The sequence below is a fragment of the Haemaphysalis longicornis genome, unplaced genomic scaffold, assembly GCF_048455015.1.
Source record: "Haemaphysalis longicornis isolate Haplotype H1 unplaced genomic scaffold, Haemaphysalis longicornis Haplotype H1 scaffold_23, whole genome shotgun sequence".
NCBI classification, from domain to species: domain Eukaryota; kingdom Metazoa; phylum Arthropoda; class Arachnida; order Ixodida; family Ixodidae; genus Haemaphysalis; species Haemaphysalis longicornis.
Window position 1 is genome coordinate 1,619,960 of NW_027526306.1, and position 22,020 is coordinate 1,641,979.

Sequence of the window (22,020 nt, forward strand, 5' to 3'; positions counted from 1 at the left end):
GCCGCCTGTGTTCGCGCTCACCGCCAATAGACGGCTTCGCTGTTTGTAAACAAACATGCCAAACATGAATGCGCCGAACGGTTGGCCCCAGAAGACGTCCGGTGCGGCACTTCCGGTAATGGTTTCTAATGGTATCGGCCGTCGCGGCGGTCATGGAGGAAAAAAAAGTTAGGAGACGGCATGACGTCACGCAGCTAGCCTTCGCAAGCCCAGGTCCGTTGAAGCCGCTCCCTCCGTCGTTTCCCTTTCTCAAGCCGCCGCAGTCGGCCCTCCAAGGTCGGGTGGGCCGGCGGCGGCGGCGGTCTCCGACTCCGGGGCATCTCTCGTGTTTCGTTGGCGGTAGCTGTTCCCCGTCCTTCCTGCATTTGTCTGCTCGGCGATCTCATGCCCGTGTGCGGGCAGGAGTGCCGCGTACGTGCGGAAGACAAAAGCCGTGGGAAAAAAAAACAACATATAGCAGGCTTCGCGACAACGGGCCGCAGAGCAGTTTCGAGCAGACGAAATTGAAGAGCGCGGCGGCCCATACAGAGGCGGTGCGGTGGGGTCACGTGGTGCAGTGACGCCTGGGCCGACTTCGATTTTACTTTTTATGTATAGGCTTCACGTTTCTCCGGCGGCGCCGTCTCCTAACTTTTTCTTCCTCCATGGCGGCGGTGGTTTCCTTAATACTACGGACTCTAGAGGAAAAGCTGCCCGGCCAGCCCGTGCATTGAAACCGTGCTTCACCCGGGCGCAGACATGATGCCACCCTCACAGAGTTGCCCGCTGTCTTTTTGCCTACTAGAGTTGGCGGCAGTAGTGGGTATTCACCTAGTAACCAACCCATTCCATCATGGCAGCCACCATTCCTGTGAGTGCGCCGTGAAAACATTGCTGTGCAGAAACGTTGTGTGGTAGTTTTTCCTGTGGTAGGTAGCGAACTTTTGTGCCATGCTGCCGCGTTAGATGCAGTTTTGCATTCTCCGCAACTGATAATGGTTGCGCGTAGATTTGCGGGTACTTCGTACGCTAGGAGAGGTAGCTTTTGCGGGTGCGTCAGGGGAGTTCGGTCGTCACTTCGGAGTTGAGCGGACGTGTTTTTTCGTGCTCCTGTTCTTCGAAAACGCTTCATTTCGGCGGCCCGTTGCAAGCGCGGGCCGTTGGACGTCGCCCGGCTTTCAATCTGCTGGTGTGGGCGGTCGAGTGCCAGCTCCCGCCCCACCCCCCAGTACCCGTCTCCACACCGGTCGGGACCGCCGCAGACTTCGCTCTTCGTCGCACCATGCTCGCCTCCGCGCTTCACCGTTCCTTTCGAGGTTTCTCGTCTCCCGGACGCAGCATTACGCCAGCCAACAGTGTTCGTGGTGTGTTGTGTGCGAAGGAATCGACCACAGTGGAACTACTCTTCTCTACTCTTTCCTCACCTTTCGAATCTTTACTTTTCTCTCTCCTATCCTATTTCCCCTACTATTCCCGCTTCCGGACTGTGTTAATTGCAGGTGAGCTCCCATGAGAGCTTAATAATATCCCCAGTTCATTTATTTTCCTTCTTTTTTAAAAAAGAAATCACTTCCCCCTGATTGCTTTTTCCCCTGATTTTTTTCCTGTTGGCTTCCCCTGTATTCGCGCATGCGCTGTTTCTGTATATATTATTTTGTGTGTGCTAAAAAAGTTCAGTTGATATGCAGCGCTAGTCCTGTGTAGTCTTTTCTTTGTTGTCCCGTCTGTGCAGCGCTATTTTAACATGTTTCACACGCCCCCCCCCCCCCCCCCCCGTATGCGTCAGCTGATTGTTTGCGCAGTTGATATGCATCGCTAGTCCTGTGTAGTCTTTTCTTTGTTGTCCCGTCTGTACAGCGCTATTTTAACATGTTTCACACGCCTCGCCCCCCCCCCCCTGTATGCGTCAGCTGATTGTTTGCGCAATCTATTGAGGTGCTCTTTACAACTACTTGCTTTTCTAGCGAATGGAAGTTCGAACTGGACAACGCTTCCAAGAAATACATGTTAATTGAAATCGTATTTGTGACTGCACTTTATGCTAAACAAACACGCTTTCTGTGCCTGTTCCTGTGCCTGTCTACGAAGCCCCTGCAGCACGTGTCAACTTTTTTCTCCAGTTGAAATGCTTTTAGGTAGTGGCCCTTGCATCAGCTTAGATTCAATCACCGTGAAATACCCAAGCCTAATATTACTAAGTTATGTGCATCAAGAAACTCACTCAAGAGATTTTCCGTTTTTCTAGGTACGCTTAGAAGATTTGTCATTGATTGTATGCTTGGGGACGTCACACAAGGTACATGATTAATGTTGTCAGGTTACATTATGTCGCAATAATTCTATTTAACAGCAGCTTAAACAATATCTGAACAAAAGCAAACCAGAGACTAGAAGATATCATGTAGAACGCGCATTTCCATTCTGGGTTTGTGGAACTATAGCTTTCAGTACTTCCAACTACTAAAGAAAGGAGTGGAAGTGTTCATTAGTCGCTGCAGGGCTCTTTACCTTTTAAAATTTCATGCCTCCTCTCCCAGAATAAAGAAGGAGGAAAATTGTGTGAGGAACTATTTCCTGCAAAGCTATGGCAGGTTTAAAGCCAATAAACCGACATGTTTAAAAGCCAAAAAACCTTTTTGAAGAAAAAACAATTTCATGATTAAAAACCTAAGCACTGGAGAAGAGGAGAAGAACGAAATAAACAAATACAAGCATAGGCAGCATAAAAGAGCACAAAATTAACAAAGCAAATGCAATTCTACGAGGCAGTTAGTCACGAAAGCTTCCACGAAGGAACCGACAGTTCAGGAGAAATTTTTAAAAATTAGAAATTATGTACCCTCTTTACATTATATACACAGAAAATGAGACATATGTCAGTGGTTTTAGACAAGATGGAGCTGAAGTAGCCAAATCAGTTCTTGCCTTGAAGAAGCAGATTGCAGTGATTAAGATTAAGAGAGAAAAACAGTCACAGGTGCTGTAGGGGTGTTACCAGCATGCTGCATCCTTCGTTTGCCGATTTTGTCATTTTGCCTGCTTGTTTTATGCCTATCTTTTTTTTTCTCCCATGGTGCTGTCTTTGTACTGGCCATTTCCAAGCCATGTTTTTTTTCTCCCGAATTTTTTATCCTTGATTTTATGCCAGTCCTTTCCTTTCCTTTCAAGTTTCCTGTTCCCATTTCTGCATGTAGCACAGCCAGCTTGACAGTTCTTCTTCTTTCCTTGGTTAATCTCCCTAGCTTTCTTCTACAGTTTCTTCCTTTCTTCGAAGTCGCAAATTAGGTCATCTTAGCCTTGCTCTTACCATAACAAACTTCCCTAGAGGTCTGGTGGTATTACTGGTGGTGAAATAAAATTTGTTGGATGAGAATTGCTTGCACATATGACCCTCTTGCTTTTTCTGTGTTTATTTTTGCTTATGATACACGGGCTAGTGGTATTGCGATGGCCCATTATTTTTTATGAAAATAAGAATGCTGATGAGCACAATCTGAATGAGCATTAGCCAGAACTTTCATAATAAGCTACAGCATTACTCTAACCCAGCTTCGGTAATGCAACTTCATCATCATCCTTGTTGCTGTGAGTACGCTGGAATGGAAGCGTGGAAATTCTACAAAGTCTGGTTTGACACTTTTGTGGCCACCGGTTTGATGTTGGCATAAATCAGAAGGCTGTGCTACACATATCGAATTCCTTCGTTCTATCGCGTATCGCATTCGCATATCGCATTCCTTCTTTTTATCTAGTGTATACAGCTGAAGAACGTCTCCAGATGGCCCTGGCTGAACCGATACGTACAGATGTAACTGTCGCAAAAATTAAAATTGAGAGTTCAATTTATTGTCGGCTTTCTTAATGACTCCCATATGCAATGCACATTAGGTGTCTGAATACTCTATATTAGCGATTGATAGTCTCATGCTAGGCAGTCTGATTCACCTGCTATACTTATGTTTGGCAGCTGTTTCAAAATTAACGATTATGATTGAACTAATGAGCGGCAATAACAATTTATAGGTGCACTCAAATTAATTTACTTTTCAAGGGAGACGTATATCCTTCGTCGACTTCGCCTTGCACAAAATACATGATGGTCCCATCGCGACCCAAGAAAGCGCATATGTATGTTACTTCAACATGCTTCCTAGGCGGTTTCTGGTGACAGACAGATTTCCGGCCTAAACCGCAGGCATTTCAGGCAAAACCGCCTGCAGGCGGGCTGATCCTGATAATTGGGCGTGAACAGAAGTGGCCGTTTCCGTTCATAGGCGAAGGCACCCAGGGAAGGACAGAATACTTTTTTCTTGACGCCCCACCCCACGGGTGCCCATCTCACATGAACGAAGTTTACTCCTCCGCCACCTCATCTGTGCAGGTATCTACATGGGCCATATGAGAACAGAGGTGCAAGTATACGTAATTAAACAACGTCGCTGATCCACCGAATTTAACAAATGTGTCATGCAAAGCATCAAATATATTCTCGAAAATTTCAGATTGCGTATTCCAGCGATCGAAGGAGCATGCACCAATCGCACACACCCATACAGGAGATTTCTGCACCTACATTCGGGATTACCTTTCGAATTCGTCTTGTCCTTCTCTAGAAAACCACCGTATTGTGCAAATAAATTTGCCATTATTATTATTATTTGGCGGTTGTTTTATCTCTGACTCAAGTAAAACACCGTTCAGTGAAAGTCTAACAGCACCCGTAAACAAGAGCCTAGTTATACGCTAGGCACGGTAAAATGGTTCGTACATTTGTTTGTTTTTAATTTACGAACCATATACGATTAAAAGGAGCCGATCTGCCCAGTCATGTTTCGCGTAACATATGACCGGCTGACGGCGAGTTCAAATCGGCAGCAGCCACTACGGACATGTAGAGAAGGTGTCCTTGAAGATAGGCGGCGGCAGCTTTATTCCGTATCGTCGGCAGTATTTGCAAGCTTGTCTTCCCAAGCAATGAAGTGACACAGCAGACACTAAGGCGTGTTAGAGTGAACCTTTGTAAATTAGCCCCACACGACTGACGCTCCTCACAATATACCGAATCTGAATTTGGCGCCTCAGCCCGACGTCCTCTTTTTGCTTATAATTTCATTTATTTTTGTTCGTCAGGCATGAATACTTCAAAAAAACTAATAAAAAGCATACATACTCGTAAAGAAACTCAGTTATTGTCATCAAAGTACCCTAATTTTAGCTTAGGGCCCTAAATTTGTGCCTCATTTTTAAGAAAAATTGTTAGCCATATCTTCAACTACTGATCTGGCAACTACAGCGTGGCATCATGGCGGCATCCGTGTTTAGACACATTTTTGAGCCAGCTTTACCCGCCTGCATGTTTGTTTACAAACAGCGAACACGTCTATTGGCGGTGAGCGCGAACACAGGCGGCACTGCGAAGCGTGCCGCCTGTGTTCGCGTGGCATCATGGCGGCGTGGCATCATGGCGGCATTTATGTTTAGACACATTTTTGAGCCAGCTTTACCCGCCTGGTTTGCCTGGTGTGTTTGAGTTTGTTGCTGCAATATTTCTAGCGCATTCCTTAAGATGTGTTTACAGCGATGTCTAGCGAGTACATGACTACTACTGTGACAACACTACTAACAATGTCGTAATAATGAACACCACGTTTTCACATAAGAAGGGGTGTATACGGTACGCCACTTCACATAAACGGAACCTACGCTTCATCACATGTATGTTAAGCTGCATAAAACGGGCTAGTTGACGCACTCGAACGTTTCACACACATAAAGATAAATCGCTTTCTACTGCGCCTGTGTCACAATGGGCAGTTTTGATAGAGATCGGCGCCGATCGGAATCGGTCGCGAACTAAGGTGTTCAGTGTGACTGAGATAACAAAACGTACTCATTATGTGATAACGTCAGGAACCGCTGAGTCACGAGAACAACTATGGTTTACTGAATAGTACACAATTCATGAATAAAACTTTCAAGTTAACCCGCCTACATGTAGTCCGCACTCACACGGAAAGGTAAATTAGCTGGAGTGCGACGATTTCCATTGGCGGCAACACGACAAACTACGAGTCTGTTGCTCGCACGCGATGAAAACTCCCTCGCAGGCGTCGCTCTCAAGCAAACGTAACGGCGCCACTGTAATTAGCAACAAAACGTGGGCAACGCGACGTACGCTGTGCGGCGATTCTTGCGGAGCGCGGCTACTTTGGTGTCCCGAGTGTTGCTTCGAACAGTACTAATCCCTGATAATTGAGCCTCTAACTACAAGAAACACCTTTACAGTGCATTTTCGGCGTTAGCATGCAGCTTTGCTATCCAACTAAAGCGTCACCGCGGTTACTGTTATGGGTGGAACACGACGGCGTCCGACGTGTTCCTTGTAATTGGGGACCTTAGACTAACGTCTGAGCATCGCCTCTGTGCAGTTAAAGCATACATCGGGCTTTACTTCCCGTTGATGAAGTGAGCAGAACAAATTTGCGCGCTCTTTTTGGGAGTCCTCTTTTCCCTCTTGATAGCTGCAAGCCAGGCGCTGCTTCTGCGTTCATCTCTCGGGAAACAGAACGTTCTGACTTCCGATAGCAAATTTGTTCCGGAGCGCAGACTGCACCCCGGCACAACCCAGCAGTGTCTGAGTCGTGAGCGCTTCATCGGAATAATTTTATCCGCCGAAAATATCGAAACACAAGCAGCTGCCGCCACCAATGCAGGCTGAAACCACGGTAAAACAATGTAAACAGGAAGTTTTCTAGGGCACGTTTCCGGTGAACGCACAATGTTGCCAGAAAGCGGCGAGCGCTGGCGAAACCGTGTATACCGTGCTCCTACGGCCGATTCACAGTAATCTGCACACGGAGCACAACATTACACGCCGTGAGCATCGCGCACGCGTCCTAGGACGCAAACACCCCATGGTCCAGTTGACCGCCTATTTGGACGCCGCCACTTATAGCCGTCGCGACTTCTAAGCAGTCACCGCCGTCTTTGATGCAAAGGCAACCTCTTACCACTCACTGACTGTCCGAAGGAGCTCCCCTGCCACTGCGGGAAGAGGCGGCTATTGCGCTAGCTTTCACCCATGGCCCTACCCCAAAAATTTATGTATTTGTTGATTTATTTATAAGATACTTTGAAATCCCGAAGGCGTTACAGAGAGGAGCGGTTAAATTCATACAACAATAGCTACACCCGTTTTGAATGACGTAATATTCGGAATGCTGGCGACGGAGGTGGGGAGGTGATATCAGTCATCGCAGGTCTTGGGAATGAACGAGTAAAAGTACGGGTTTGCGCAGCAGTTACAAACCCCTACCTTGAACCCTTGATCGTTACGTGCTGAGTTGTAGGATGGAGCATAATTAGGAGCCGATTTAAGAATGGAGCTGGTAAAGTATATCTCATGATGAAGGCACAAACGAGCAATTTTTCTAAGGAGCAAGGTCACTGAGTTGAAGAGAACAATTAATTGGCGTGATGCTTGCGGTTCGTGAGTAGTTTGAGCAGCCCGGTTTTGAACGGCTTTCGAGGATGAAGACAACACCACCATATGAGGGTCTGAAATCCATGCTGCATACACCAATTTTGATCTAACAAGGATTTTACATAGTGAGAGATTTCAAGACACGGGAGCAAGAGCAAAATGTGTTGTAAGAAAACAAGCAGGCGATTAGCATTATAGCAACATAATTAATATGTTCATACCATTGAAGATTATTGCTAATGTGGACGCGAAGGTACTTATAAGAAGGAACAGAAGATAAAAGTACATGGTTAAGTTAGTACGGAAATAGGTCATAAAGGTAATACTGCTTTACGCCAGAAGAAATTAAAAATTTTAACGTTAAGTGAGATCAGCCAATTATGGGGCAAAGAAGATGCGGCATTAATGTCGAATCGGAAAGAGATGGAATATTCAGGGTTAGTTATTTCACGATAAATCAAGCAATCATCATCAAATGTGTAATTGTAGAAGAAATGTTGTTAGGGAGGTCATTAATATAAATGAGGAAAAGTAAGGGACCTGACACAGAACCTTGCGGTACTCCATATGTTACGTGTTGCAAGGGGAGTTACAATTGTTAGCACTTACATATTGTGTTCGGTTAAACAAAAAACACTCTATCCACTTAGGTAAGCTCCTGTCTATTTTAACAGCCCTTAGTTCTGACAAAAAAAAGTTGGCGGGAAACTAAATCGAGCGCTTTTGTAAAATCTAGATAAATCCAACCGACAATGGCAGTCCGGTCTGCTATGGAAATTAAATTATTAGTGAAAACTAAATCTGGCGTTTCACATGAAAAATACTTTCTGAAACCGCGCTGGCGGTTATAAAAAATTTTTTATCGTTGAGCCAAGGTATTAAATTGGAATAAATTACGTGTGCAAGCAGTTGGCAGGGAATACTTACGAGTGTAATTGGCCTGTGGTTGAAAGGGTTGAGAAATCACTTTGCTTCGGAACTGTAACCACCCTTCCCGCCTTCCACTCACTTGGCAGCACAGAAAACTGCAAAGATTGCGAAAACAGCTTTCACAATATTAGCGACGAGTATGTTTCGATTAGCTTCAAGAACTGCGCAGTGATACAATCAGTATCGGGGGAGGATACCTTTAAGTTGTGAATTAATTTACTAATGCCAACCCAGCCAGCAACAAGTGGGTGCATAGGCGGGAAATACACATTAGCAACCCGGGGTAACGAAGTAGAAACACCATTACAAAAATAAAGAAAAAAAGCATTTTGCAAAGCCGCGCAACACTCATCCAGTGGTATCACACTGCCGTCATGATCACACAGCTGGATCGTTTCTTTTGTAGAGCCATTCAATGCTTACCAGACTTTGCCAGGGTTAGTATGCATCAAATAGGACAACGTTTTAGTAAAAAAGTCGTGTGTTGCTGTAAGAAGCACATGCTTATATTCAAGGTTTACATTTAGATAGGCTGACAACCGTTCGCTTCTATAAGATACTACAACGCTACGTTATAACCGTTTTTTTTTGTTGCGTAGACGATTAGCAGAGATTGGGAACTAGGGAGAGTGGAAAGGTAATCGGATTGTTCGTGGGGAATAAATCTATTAATTATGAATTCATCAACATTCTGAAATGCTCTCAAGTTTTCTTCCACAGTGCGCAAAGAAAAGCTTTGCAGGTTTGATTCAGTAAAAGTTTCTATTTCCGCATTGATTGCGGCCACGTCTGCGCATTTAATATCTTCTATGGTTTTCGCAGAACCTGCTTGTTTTGCGGCGGTGACATCGTAAGTAAAATGAAGGAAGCTGTGATCGCTGAACCGAGGAAGATAATGAAGAGGAGAGGTTTTATCACAGGTTGTGGTAGGTATCAGGTCCAGCAAACTCGAGCAAGTAAGAGTGACACATGTAGGCTGCTTCACTGCTTGGGTGAAGTGAAAGTCATTACAAAGATTAAAAACCAATTTCCTTCCCGTGTGCAGGAGACAGCATGGTTGTCACCACCGGTCGAAGAGATATCGGGGAAATTGCCCAATAAGAAATAAGGGTGGCAGGTTAGCGAACAACTATATTGTTTAAAGTATCGTACAACGTATCACAAAAATCAGATGACGAGTTCGGTGCACGGTAACAGGCGCACAAAATAACGTTAGTATGGCTGAAACGTAAGCAAGCGCCGACAAATTCTAAGGAGGGCCTTATGGGAGCAAGATGCGTGTGCAAATCAACAGCAACACCAATGCGAACACCTCCGCAGCTTTTAGTGTTACGGTCAGACCTGTAAAGCTGACTGTTAAGCTGTAAAGCTGTTCCCTGCAAGTGTGGAACACTTCATTATCACAAATTTTGCTGGACAACCACGTTTCCGCGAGCCAAACTATTTTATCTCCCAGTCGTTGATTACTGAAGACCGTTAATCACGTTTGGTTATTATGCTGCGTATGTTAGTAAGAAGAAAAGAAAGCTTACATTCTACCGGACTGCGGTTGCTACTGCGGGATTGCTATGACGTACTTGTGCTAGAGTTGGGTTGATAAGCAGGGTTATTGATCGGCGATACAGATTCAGTTATCGGGTTGATTTTACAGACACGATCAGTTTGAGTAGAGTTGACAAAACATTCCTTACCGACTAGTAACTTGTTATACGACGAGAACGTTACTATTATTGGTGTTGATTTATCGTGCACAAAAATTCCAAGCAGATGTGCGCATTCGTTTCCGTAGTGCGGAATTGGTACTCCGATATGAGAAGAAACAAGCGTGCGTACTAGCTCCTACGACTGCGACCACGATTCTTTTGGGTTTTCAGCCACACCATAAAATATTACATTGTCACGTCAAGCTCTATCTTCAAAATTGTCAAGGCGGCAACGAAGCTCTGCATTTTCCAAGCAAACTGCATTAGTTACGGCTTATAACCCTGCGTTACTACTTTGATTAAAGGCGTTAACACAGGCTTCAACGGCAACTAGGCTTGTGTTGTTATCGGCCACCGTGTGCTCAAGGGCTTGTCGTCGTCATGACGCGAGTCAGGAGAACATCATGGCACGAGTCTACGTGATGTTACGATCGGCGTATTGACATTACGACGCCCGTCTGCAATGCAATCAGGTTCAGTCACCCAACGCTTCCGTCAACCCATTATCGCAAGTTTTCCTCTCCCCTACCCTCATCGATGGGGAGCGACCCGGCTTTGTATGCGATGACGCGGCGGAGAGGGACGCTTCTGCTGAAAAAGGCGCTTTCCGCAGCTTCCCCCCCGGCGAGGCAGGGAGGGATTTACAAAGACGTGCAGCATTGCTTTTCCGGCGGAAATCGTCAGCGGGGGACTGCTTTGTTGTGGTTCACCTCTTCACCCCATCCTGATTTTTGGACGCCGCCTCCTTACTACTCCTCCACAAAGGAATCAAGATCTAAAAAAGCTCGGTTCCCTGGCAATGACCGCTACAAAAATATTCTCCGCACAAATAACTTCAATAATTTGACATCTTTCCGGGGGCCAATATCTGCAACACAAAATTAAGACAGCATGACGCTGCATAAACCAGGCTGAGCTCAATTATTTGCTCTTTAATCCTGTCGAACTCCTTCGCAGTCAATTTTTAAAAATAACTTGACATTAAAATTAACGTAATTTATTATATGCTATATCGAGGGATCTGACAATGGTTGGGTCAGGCATGGCCTGTTTTTTTGCTGGCTGCTGTATCCGCACTCCACATTTTTTTGGTTTCTGCGGCTGATTCCAGCAGAACGAATCATAGACCCCCTTTTGCTCACTCACCCAACCATCTCTGCTGTTTCAGCCCAGAGGACTTCCTTCTAAAATTGGGGACTGTACATGATCATCATGCATTCTTTGGAGCGAGCGAACGACTCACGTACGCGCACGCCAGAACGTACTTGCTGTGGATATTAGACCACGATTTCCAAAGAGTAATGTATGCTGCTTTCGTAAAATGTGCTTTCATATGCGGTCAAACCATCGGAAGATGTTTGCAAGCAAGAAACTACGTTTCGGTGCATGTTCCGCAGCATTCACTCTCTTTAGTGTTGGTGGTAAAGTCCAGGTGTTTTAACCTCAGACACCAAGTTTTGCTCTAGCTTTTTCGGCGTTTTTTATCTTGTTTGTGGTTCTCTTCCGAGATCTAGCTGAACATGCGAGAGCCGTTCATATTGGAGCACAATACCAAGGCTACACTTCTCTTCGGAGCGCAAGGCGTCCTATAGGGTGAGGCATTCTTTGCATTCGTTAGTTGGTTAGTTGCACTGTTTCTTGGGGTCACTTCGGCTTGCTGGTGTACTAAAGGGACTATGCAACACTACGAATAACCACTTGTACTCTCTGAAAGCATTGTGAAAGATATAGTTATCGCCACCACATAGCGGCACAGCTTGATTTGTTAGTCGCAGAAGGTCCGCCTTCCATTTAGGCAGTGTTTTGATGGCTTTTTAAAGGGGAACTTTAATATTCGGACTGATGTCGTCTGTAATGCGACAATTCCCTGCAGAAAAACCAACTTTCTCTGACGGTGATCATGTATGATTGTAGGGGAAGCGATAGAAGAAAGAAACCGCTTCAGTGGTTCCAATTGAACCTGGGTACCTCACGTTATGAAGCCGGCGTCTATCGTATTGCTTCATTTTGATATGGTCGCAACTCACTCCACACTCCGGCGACAGCCAAAGAATTCGTCACGAGGAAGCTTCGCGTTCAACCATCGCCATAGTCAACCGAAGGGTTGCATGATCGTTTTTAATGTGCTATCAAATCCGTTTATTTGTGCCACTGAAAGGTTGCCGGTCAATAGCTCCTGCATTGATGTAATGATGTAATTTGAGCGCTTGAAAAACGGCAGGACCCGAAAGTAGAAATAATCTTAAGCAATTTTCTAACTTGATGGGGATACATCAATAGTTCTTGGCCAATGTGCTTTGTTACCTCTTATTCTTAGTAGTGAATGCGTTTGTTGACCACGTTCCGAAAGCATTTATACTTTAGAAATAATCTAAAAAAATTCACCATCTTCCGGTAGGTGAACTCTGAGCAATTTCCGAAGGAGCCATGGGGTAGACTCAAGTTCCCATTAGTTTTCAGTTCGATCGCGGCGTTGCGGGAGGAGATTGAGGGGAGCGGAGTGCGCGCGAGCGTCATTTAAACCGCGGAGCTACAGTGGCGACCCCAGCGGTGTATGCCGCGGCTACCGTCGCGTCTCTAACCCTAAGCTGCTTCGCATTTTCGCGCGCGAAGCCGCAGGTGTTGCCATTTTTAAATGCAGAGCATTTCAGTAACTCACGATGTCACCCGCGCTGGCGTCCGTAGTCCGCGTCCGCATCGCTCCCCCTACACTAAATAAATACTTGCCGGCGCCAGGTTTCGATCCTACGACTCTGCCGGCGGAACGCAGGGTGCACGGTACTCAACCAACTGAGCCACAAAGCCGACACAGAACGGAAGGTTACGAACGTGCCTTATACCCTTGACTCATTCAACCGTCGGCCAGAGGTGCGCCCTCTCCCCCGCGTCCTCCTCGCCTTCTCTCCGCTCGCAACGCCCTCTCTCGCCGCGTTCGGTTCGGGCGCACAACAGGTGGGGACGTGCGCAACACCCTCTCTCGCCGCGTTAGGTTCGCGCGCAAGAACAGGTGGGGCGCTCGCATCGCGCTCTCTCGCCGCGGTCGGTTCGCGCTTAAACCACATATGTCGTTCGCGCGCGCTGCGGTCGCTAACATCTGTGGCGTGATCGTGACGTCAGCATTACGCATTCGCGTGGTGGCGATTTCGGCACTATAACACTCTCTCGCGATGGGCATTGGATTGGATTCGATTGGATTGGCTTGGATTGGCTTGGATTGGCTTCGATTTGGATTGGATTGGATTAAAGTGGATTGTGTTGGATTGTGTTGCGTAATAGCCGCGCCACGTTGCGTCATAGCCGCTCCACGTTGCGTCATAGCCGCGGCAGGGGGTTCACGGCACGTTTCACCATCGACTTCATCGACAATGTCTACGCTGGAAGACAACAATTACAACAACAACCAATACGTAATCCATACGACTTGCAGGCGCGCCCCCCCGCAGAAATGCTCTGCATTTGATCGTGCCCCTCGCGAGGGGGATGTTTATATCTTTTTGCGCAATCCTGGAGAGGAGAGGAGCTTCTGAGATGAGAGGAGGAATGCCGGAGAGGAGAGGAGTGTCGCAGAGGAGAGGAGGAATGCCTCGCATACCACTCAGGGTTCCCCTGCGGGAAGATGACAGCGGTGGTTGAACCCGAAGCTATCTCGTCATGGATCCTTTGGTTGGCCAATCCCTAGGGCATCCTACCACAATCATTATCAGCGGTGCCTGGCCAGGCATGCGCAGTGGGGGTGTGGTACTGAGGGTTCCCCTACGGAAAGATGACGACGGTGGTTGAACGCGAAGCTATCTCTTGATGGATTCTTTGGTTGGCCAATCCCTAGGGGCATCCTGCCACGATCATCATCAGGGGTGCCTGGCCAGGCATTCGCAATGGGTGTGCGGACGGCGGACAACGACAACGACAAGGGAGGGAGGGACAGAACCCCGAGCATGAGATGCTTCGCATATAATCCAATGCCTAGGGGCATCCTCCCACAATCATCATCAGCGGTTCCTGGTCAGGCATGCGCAGTGGGGGTGTGGTACTCAGGGATCCCCTACAGGAAGATAACGGGAAGATACGGGTGTGAACAAATCTCATGTTCGTAGTGTGATTTTCTTACTCGTGTGGTCCGCCTTTTGGGATAGTACAAAGTACCCAGTAAAATCTCCTGGGTTTGAGCAAATCTCCCCGCGATCCCTAGGTTCTGCGACAATCTTGACAAATATAAAGTTTTCACTTTTCGCTTCTATCTTAACCACCACAGTCCCAATAGAACTCCATTCCTCAAGTTCAATAAAAGAGGATTTTCCCCTCAGGCATGACACCCAACGTCACCGGTAGTGCTGCAGCCTTGCCTAAAATTGTGCGTGGTCATGAAAGGTTGTCTGAAGATTATTTATACGAAGGCTGACACCTCACAGATTTCCAAAATGGAAAGTTTGAAATTGAGTACATCAGTTTTACGTGTTTCTGTTTGCTTCACAGTTAAGTTATTTGCGATTCTTCTGCAAATATGTTAACAATCATCATTGTTGTAGTGATTTCTCTTATGTCATACAGAAGCTACCATAAACTTGTAACCCATCCTTTTCTGCGCGATTGGACTCCTATATTTGTCCTCACTCTGAACATTACACTTTATTGGGCTTGCACTATAACATGAAAATTGGTCCAAATATATCTTGTCATAAAAACTGGTATCATTAAGGAGCCAAAACATATTGGGATCTTGAAGAAAAATATCCGTGATTGAAATTGGCCATGTTTAGCGCGGAAAACACAATTGGTTCGCTAGTATCACGCCAGCATTATATATTGCCAAGAGCATTGATATAAAATATATTGAGGTACATATGCCTGCCTCATAGGTGGCAATATATCTCGATAGTGGTTCATTTTGAGAACACGTTCAAGGACTATATATTTAAATTCAAATTGAGTAACCGTCAACTTCGGCCACGCCTGTTTAAAGATAAATTCAGTGTTCAATTATGCTGAAGCTGAAATCTCCATGAAGATGCCTTTACCTAAGGTTTCAGTTTTCTTAAAATAGATAAAATTCATCCCAACAATATTTTTTGCTCAGTTGTGACGTGTTCTTTATAGCAAGAGTGCTTCTTTACCTTTTATGATGTTTTTTTTTGCCAGTAGGATTTTATAACGTATCAAATGGCTTCCCTTTCATCCACTGGTCTATTTTGTATAGCTTCAATATTTTAATTAGGAAATATTATTGTTTGATATTGGTAGCGTAACGATATATATCTCTGCGGGGGTTCTGGCTTAGAGAGAGCGCAGAAGGAGGGAAAAAATTTCTGCTTATTCCACCTGTGCATTTTCTTGCTCGTTCTTTGTTTTGCTCCATTGTTTCGATTTATACTTTCTGAAGCGAATTTATGCGTGCAGGTTTTGAAGATGTGGCAAAAAGTATAGTTAGAAAAAGGGCACCCAGCTATTACGATGAGCATCCCACTAAAAGGAACTCTTCCAATAAACTCTACGTAGTGTTTTATGTTAACCCGGCTAAGAATTACTTAGGTGTTCCTGAGCCTGGGTCTGCTGGTTTGTTTTGGAGAACATTGCATTTGTATTCAAGACACCGCGGTACGGATATTTGGAACCTCATCAGCATTCCTTCTATCAAACGCCGCTTGTTTGCTCACTTGAACATCAACATTGGACGCTGTCGTCAAAGTGTTCACCTTAAGTTTGCGAGCCACACGCTGGACATTTCGGAGCGAGGGAACATGTGAGGTTTCCTTGACATTTAACTATCATACATAAATGGCGGTGCTAAAGTAGAAATGTCATGCGTACAACTTTTTTGATGAACCCAAAAGGTCTTAAAAAGGAGACTTGCGGTCGCTACACCCAGACAGGCCATTTTGCAATACTGATAGTATTGTGATATTATGCACGTGCAAAAAAAAAACAAGAACATGTTTTTAATAGCCTCGGAAAACCCATCGACATTTGGCAAAGATATTTTTATCTTGAATAAGTGTCTTTGCTCTGGCTTCAAGCATACCTAGGACCACAGAGCATTTTTTGTTGGACACACTCTGTGGCCCTCGAACGCTGACATTTTACGTATTTCTCCGCACTTCCACCGGCATCTTCTTAGCGTATGTCACAATAGGACGCCTTAATAAAGCAGCACCAGGACAATGATACAATTTTATGGAAATGTGCGACATCAGACATAAGTTAATTATATTCAACTAGAGGAGCCGACATAAAAGAAAAACATATTATATTACTACTAGCAGTAGTACCCGGCGGTGCCCGGGTGGGTTATTACAATAATGACACTAATGGGTAAAACATGTGTTCATTTATGTTTGGCTGTAATATTTGGCTGCTTGATCGTGAAGTGGTACACACTCGGAAGCTCCTGTCTGCTGTCAATACATGGGTTCCAGCTGCAGGCGCGTCGTGGCAATGTGAAACGACCAGCAGTCGTGTTTTACTGGAACTCTCGTTAAACAAATTGCACCAAGATGGTGTGCTCGAGCGACTGAGTCATTGAGTAAAAAACGTTTTAGTGAGCCGGTGAAGTGTGAGTGGTTCACAATTTCAGAAAGCCATGTGATGAGCGGGCAGCCTTCGCTGTGGAGGAATAATTGTCTGGACATCCAGATAACTGCTTGTCACCAGGTTCTTCCAGAGCTCAAGGGTGGGAACAGTGGATAGAAGAAGGAGGAGGTTGTTTTGCTTGCATTCAATATGATATGTGGAAGAGTACCCGGTTGTAAACACAACTTGAATTCGGCAGAAGATTGTGCGGGGAACACATGTTGGAGGCGGACTGGATAAGGGATATGCTTCCTCATTGGAAGTGCTATCACACTAATATGAACGATGCTCATCAGTACAGTTTTATCTTAAGTAACATGGGCTCCCTACGCGAGGCGCCGGTTTGCACGAAGTCCCAACTGATGGCCCCCGCTAACCTTTGCGCTTTTTACCGGTCCGTCTTCTCTTTTATATTTCTGATAAATGCAGGGCTCCTACGGGAGGCGCGTGGTTGCCGAAAGTAGCAACAGATGGCTAGCGCTATGCAAACGCGGTAAAAGTCAATTGAATTCCACGTCGACAGGCGTGTAAATGAAAAAAACATCGCTGGCCTTTTATCCGCATGTTAGGGCAAAATACTGAAATTAAGATTTGGGCAATCGTATGGGCAGCATTTGCAAGCAAAAACGAGTGGGATATATAAACTGGCTGTGTGGTTATTGACGAGTGTGCAAAAACTGTTTTCCCGAAATCCTACTTGCCTCTATTGGGTGGGTACCATAGAACAGTGTTGCAGAACAGTGTTTAGAAGCCTCAGTAAGTGACCTATCTCCACCAAAACCAGTGAAATATCTCAAATGTTCTGCGACAAAAATAATGTGTGAAAAAATATCTTACCGCTTTTCACTCTCCCCATGGTGGGATTTTTAAAATTTTCAGCAATATTCACCTTAAACACCCTAATCAGAATGTGCCTATTAAATCAGTAGCCGTTTGAAAGAGCAGCTTGGCTAGGCGTGGACATCACATTTCAGGCCTTTTTGGCTCGTCAGCCGGGTCGTTTGTACAAACCAATGTGGCCCTTTTAGCGGCGTCGCAGAAAAAATCTTAAAAAATGTTTCTCAGCATTTGTATGAGTAACATATGCTCAGAAAAATCAGTTGGATAAATGAATCGGTGAAAGATTTATTTGAGAATCTTTGGGAGCACCATTTTTTCCCGGAAGGCGGAATCACTTCGATAGTTTAAGTTAGGGCGAAATCCAAGAACTACTTTTTTGATATTCCTAAAGGCTATATATATCAGCAAAAAGCGTTTGCATGTGTAAAAGGGTGAAACAGGTAATGAGGAATTTAAGAAATCCCCCTTTCCCCTTTCCCTCTTTTGGGAGTACAATTTTCAACAATACCCCATTAGTGAGCCTCTACACCATGTCAAAGAAGTACTCCTGAAATTTCAGGTCTCTAGATGCAACAGTTTTCGCTGGGCGTTGATGAGTCAGTCAGTCAGTCAGTCAGTCAGTCAGTCAAGCACTTCATTTTATAGGTATAGATAGAGTATACTTCGTTTCACTTTGTCTAGATGGCTGAATAGACTCATAAACAAACAGACATACATACAGGCATTCCGAAATTTCTGGGTTCCAGTAGCCCAATGAAGACTATCGTCTTTGAAATACGAAACAAAGTTTCCATTCGTTTCAAAGGCGGTGCCAGGCCAGCAGTGTCAGCTGCGTCGGCTGAGCAATTCTTGCGTTTGCTTGCATGCTCCCGCTGAAGCAACCTTTTGCAGTTACCTCAGGATATAGGATGAGCAGCGTTCCGTATTTATGCTACTCGTGAACTTTCCTTTGTCGACCGCATGCAAGAAGAAAAGATATAAACATCCCCCTCGCGAGGGGCACGATCAAATGCAGAGCATTTCTGCGGGGGGGGGCGCCTGCAAGTCGTATGGATTACGTATTGGTTGTTGTTGTTGTAATTGTCTTCCAGCGTAGACATTGTCGATGAAGTCGATGGTCAAACGTGGCGTGAACCCCCTGCCGCGGCTATGACGCAACGTGGAGCGGCTATGACGCAACGTGGCGCGGCTATGACGCAACACAATCCAACACAATCCACTTTAATCCAATCCAATCCAAATCCAAGCCAATCCAAGCCGATCCAAGCCAATCCAATCGAATCCAATCCAATGCCCCTCGCGAGAGAGTGTTATAGCGCCGAAATCGCCACCACGCGAATGCGTGATGCTGACGTCACGATCACGCCACAGATGTTAGCGACCGCAGCGCGCGCGAATGACATATGTGGTTTAAGCGCGAACCGACCGCGGCGACGGAGCGCGATGCGAGCGCCCCACCTGTTCTTGCGCGCGAACCTAACGCGGCGAGAGAGGGTGTTGCGCACGTCCCCACCTGTTGTGCGCCCGAACCGAACGCGGCGAGAGAGGGCGTTGCGAGCGGAGAGAAGGCGAGGAGGACGCGGGGGAGAGGGCGCACCTCTGGCCGACGGTTGAATGAGTCAAGGGTATAAGGCACGTTCGTAACCTTCCGTTCTGTGTCGGCTTTGTGGCTCAGTTGGTAGAGTACCGTGCACCTTGCGTTCCGCCCGCAGAGTCGTAGGATCGAAACCTGGCGCCGGCAAGTATTTATATAGCGTAGGGGAGCGATGCGGACGCGGACTACGGACGCCAACGCGGGTGACATCGTGAGTTACTGAAATGCTCTGCATTTAAAACGACAGAACCATCTCTACTACCGTCTAACCTTGGGAGGGGCGAAGCATGCAGTGTAAAAGTGTGTTGAAAAATTGTAAGTTTCTCCCTTGCCACACGGCGTGCGCTCTTTGGGCGCGCGAGAAGAGCGGCTGGGAAGAGCTACCGCGCGCTTGCCGAGGCGGTAGCGCCCTCTGTTGCGTTCAACCGGATTGAAACACTTTGCTTGCTCCATTTGCCCAGTTTGGGATAGTGGCAGAGGTAAACGCGAGCAAAGCGCAATGGCCGCACCTCGCCCTGGTGGCTCGCCCTCGGTGATCAACACGGCCCCAGAACCACGTAGATATGCCCTTTCTTGCTTGGACCAACCACCCGAACCAATACGGCCTAGCGTCGATAGTCTGTTGGCATTTGAGTGTAATACAAACTATAGGCCGTCTGCAAGGAGATTCTGCTTGTGCTTGACGATTGCTGATGGGGAGAGGGAGCGTTCCACAAATCTTTAAATCATGTTAGTTTGTTTTCAACTGGTTTCATTTATTATACCCTGGTTTTTAGCATGTGTTACATTCAAGCTCGAGGCGTTGGAAAAAAATTCACAGCATATCCACGGGGTGAATGATGATGAGTGGGCGAAGCTCCTGAGGTGAAATCATCGGTAAAACCGTGACTCTTCAGTGAAAGTTCCCCCACTACATCCGTGTTCGAACGTAACGTCTAGAAAGTCTCGCTTAAACCGCGCGTCGGTACCTTGGGGCTGAGCTCGCTTGATGCGTTTTGCAGACGCCTCACGAGCTCTCACTGCATCGGGGTCTGCCTGCCGATACGCGCGCTTTCTCGCCGCTTCCCGTTCTCTGACGTTTTGGAGATCCTCTTCGCGCCGCAGCCGTGCCGCTTCGCGTACGGCAGGGTCCTCGCGCCGTTGCCGTGACGCTTGGGCCTCTCGTTCTCGAACGCTGGGATCTTGGCGGCGTCGTCGCGCAGCCAGACGACACGCTTCGGCCTCCCGCTCTCGTACGGCAGGATCTTGGCGGCGGCGTCGCGCAGCTTCACGGAGCGCTTCTGCCTCGCGGGCTCGCCCATCTGCAGCCTTATCCATCGGGCGACTCCGAGCGCGCGCCAACAGCGAACGGATTTTATTACAACGCTCCCCGCCATCTAGTAAACAATCCAAGAACTAAACTAGAGGTAGCCACGCCATCTAGTAAACAATCCAAGCGCATCTTTTTATCATATACAAGTACCGCCATCTAGTAAACAATCCAAGAACTAAACTAGAGGTAGCCACGCCATCTAGTAAACAATCCAAGAACTAAACTAGAGGTGGCTACATACATACGTCGAGGATGGACAGACCCACGCCCTAAGGAGCTTCGCCCCTAAAAGAGTGTCCCATTGTTTCAGTACCGTCACTACAGGAGAACACAACAGGAGACTCATAGGGCCGACCCCTACGGTGCTTCACCCTAAAGCAAGATTACAAAGATTTGCGAGGGAACGCTGCCCCTTCTCGAGCACTACCACTTGCGGTCACCTTAGCGAAACCATTTTCAGTTTGTCTGAGAGTACTGTAAGTTCATTCACTGCGTTTTTGTAGTCACCCTTTTTGCAGTCACCCCTGCTGCAGCGGTTTTCAAAAGAAATTGTTGCCGCCATTCTTTATGTATATCTCCCCGCTGAATTCAAAAACCAAGCTTAGGTCACACGCCGATGACTTTTTTCAGCAAAAGGAACGGCCCTGCCCAAGAATACGAGGGGCTGCCTGCCTGTGCCTATTGGCCGGTGGTAGATAACTCCATTATATATTTAAAATAGCTTGCAGCGAATATGTAAGTCTTTTCATAAAAAGGAAAAAAACGCGTTCAGTGAACTCTTACAGTTTACGCTCAAGTGATTTGTTGTGTGTGTGTCACAAAATACATCTAGGTAAGGGCTGTTCCACTCGACAATGCTTTCTACAATAAACCAAAACTTGAATGCATCAAGAAGGGGTGCATACAGGCAGAACACAAATAAGCCGGAATGGGAGTAAATGGCTTGTCGCATAACTCCTTACCAATTCAGAGTATTTAAAACTCCTTCTAATGGACGTTTTGCCTTACTCCCATTATATCCGCAGTTTTTTCAGTACCATAATGTAGTTTCATATTACTGCCACTGCAATGGGAGTTTTCAGGGGTACCATTTCGAATGTATTATTTCCTTCCAACTGGGAGTTTGCGGAGGCGCGTTGGGAGCAATGTTTACCTGCATTCGAGGTTGTTTATTGTTTTTTTGTGGGTTTGATATAAGCGCTGTACAGGAATTTATTACTGTATTTGGGAATTCCGAATAGGCGCACCAGCCACATTTTGATTTTTTGTTTAGGATTACGTAATTTCTATTGTTGTCCTGCTTCAAACGTTGAATGGTGAAACGTGAAAAGTTTGTTTTCTGCAGACATTCAATTTATTGCATAAAATCATAAATACGATATACGTGTGAACACGTCAACAACACAATAGAAACATTGAATAAAAAAAAACACCTACATCGAGAACAGAAGGTATCATGGTAAGAATTTTGTCTACTACAACACTCAATAAAAAAATGTAAGCCATTTGCAACAATGAGGTCAGCATGCCGTCGGTGCGCGGTTTGCTTGCACTTGCCTCCCAAACGCTGAAGTTGCCTCGCCTCCTAGCACGTTCCTCAGGAAGCCACAGTAGC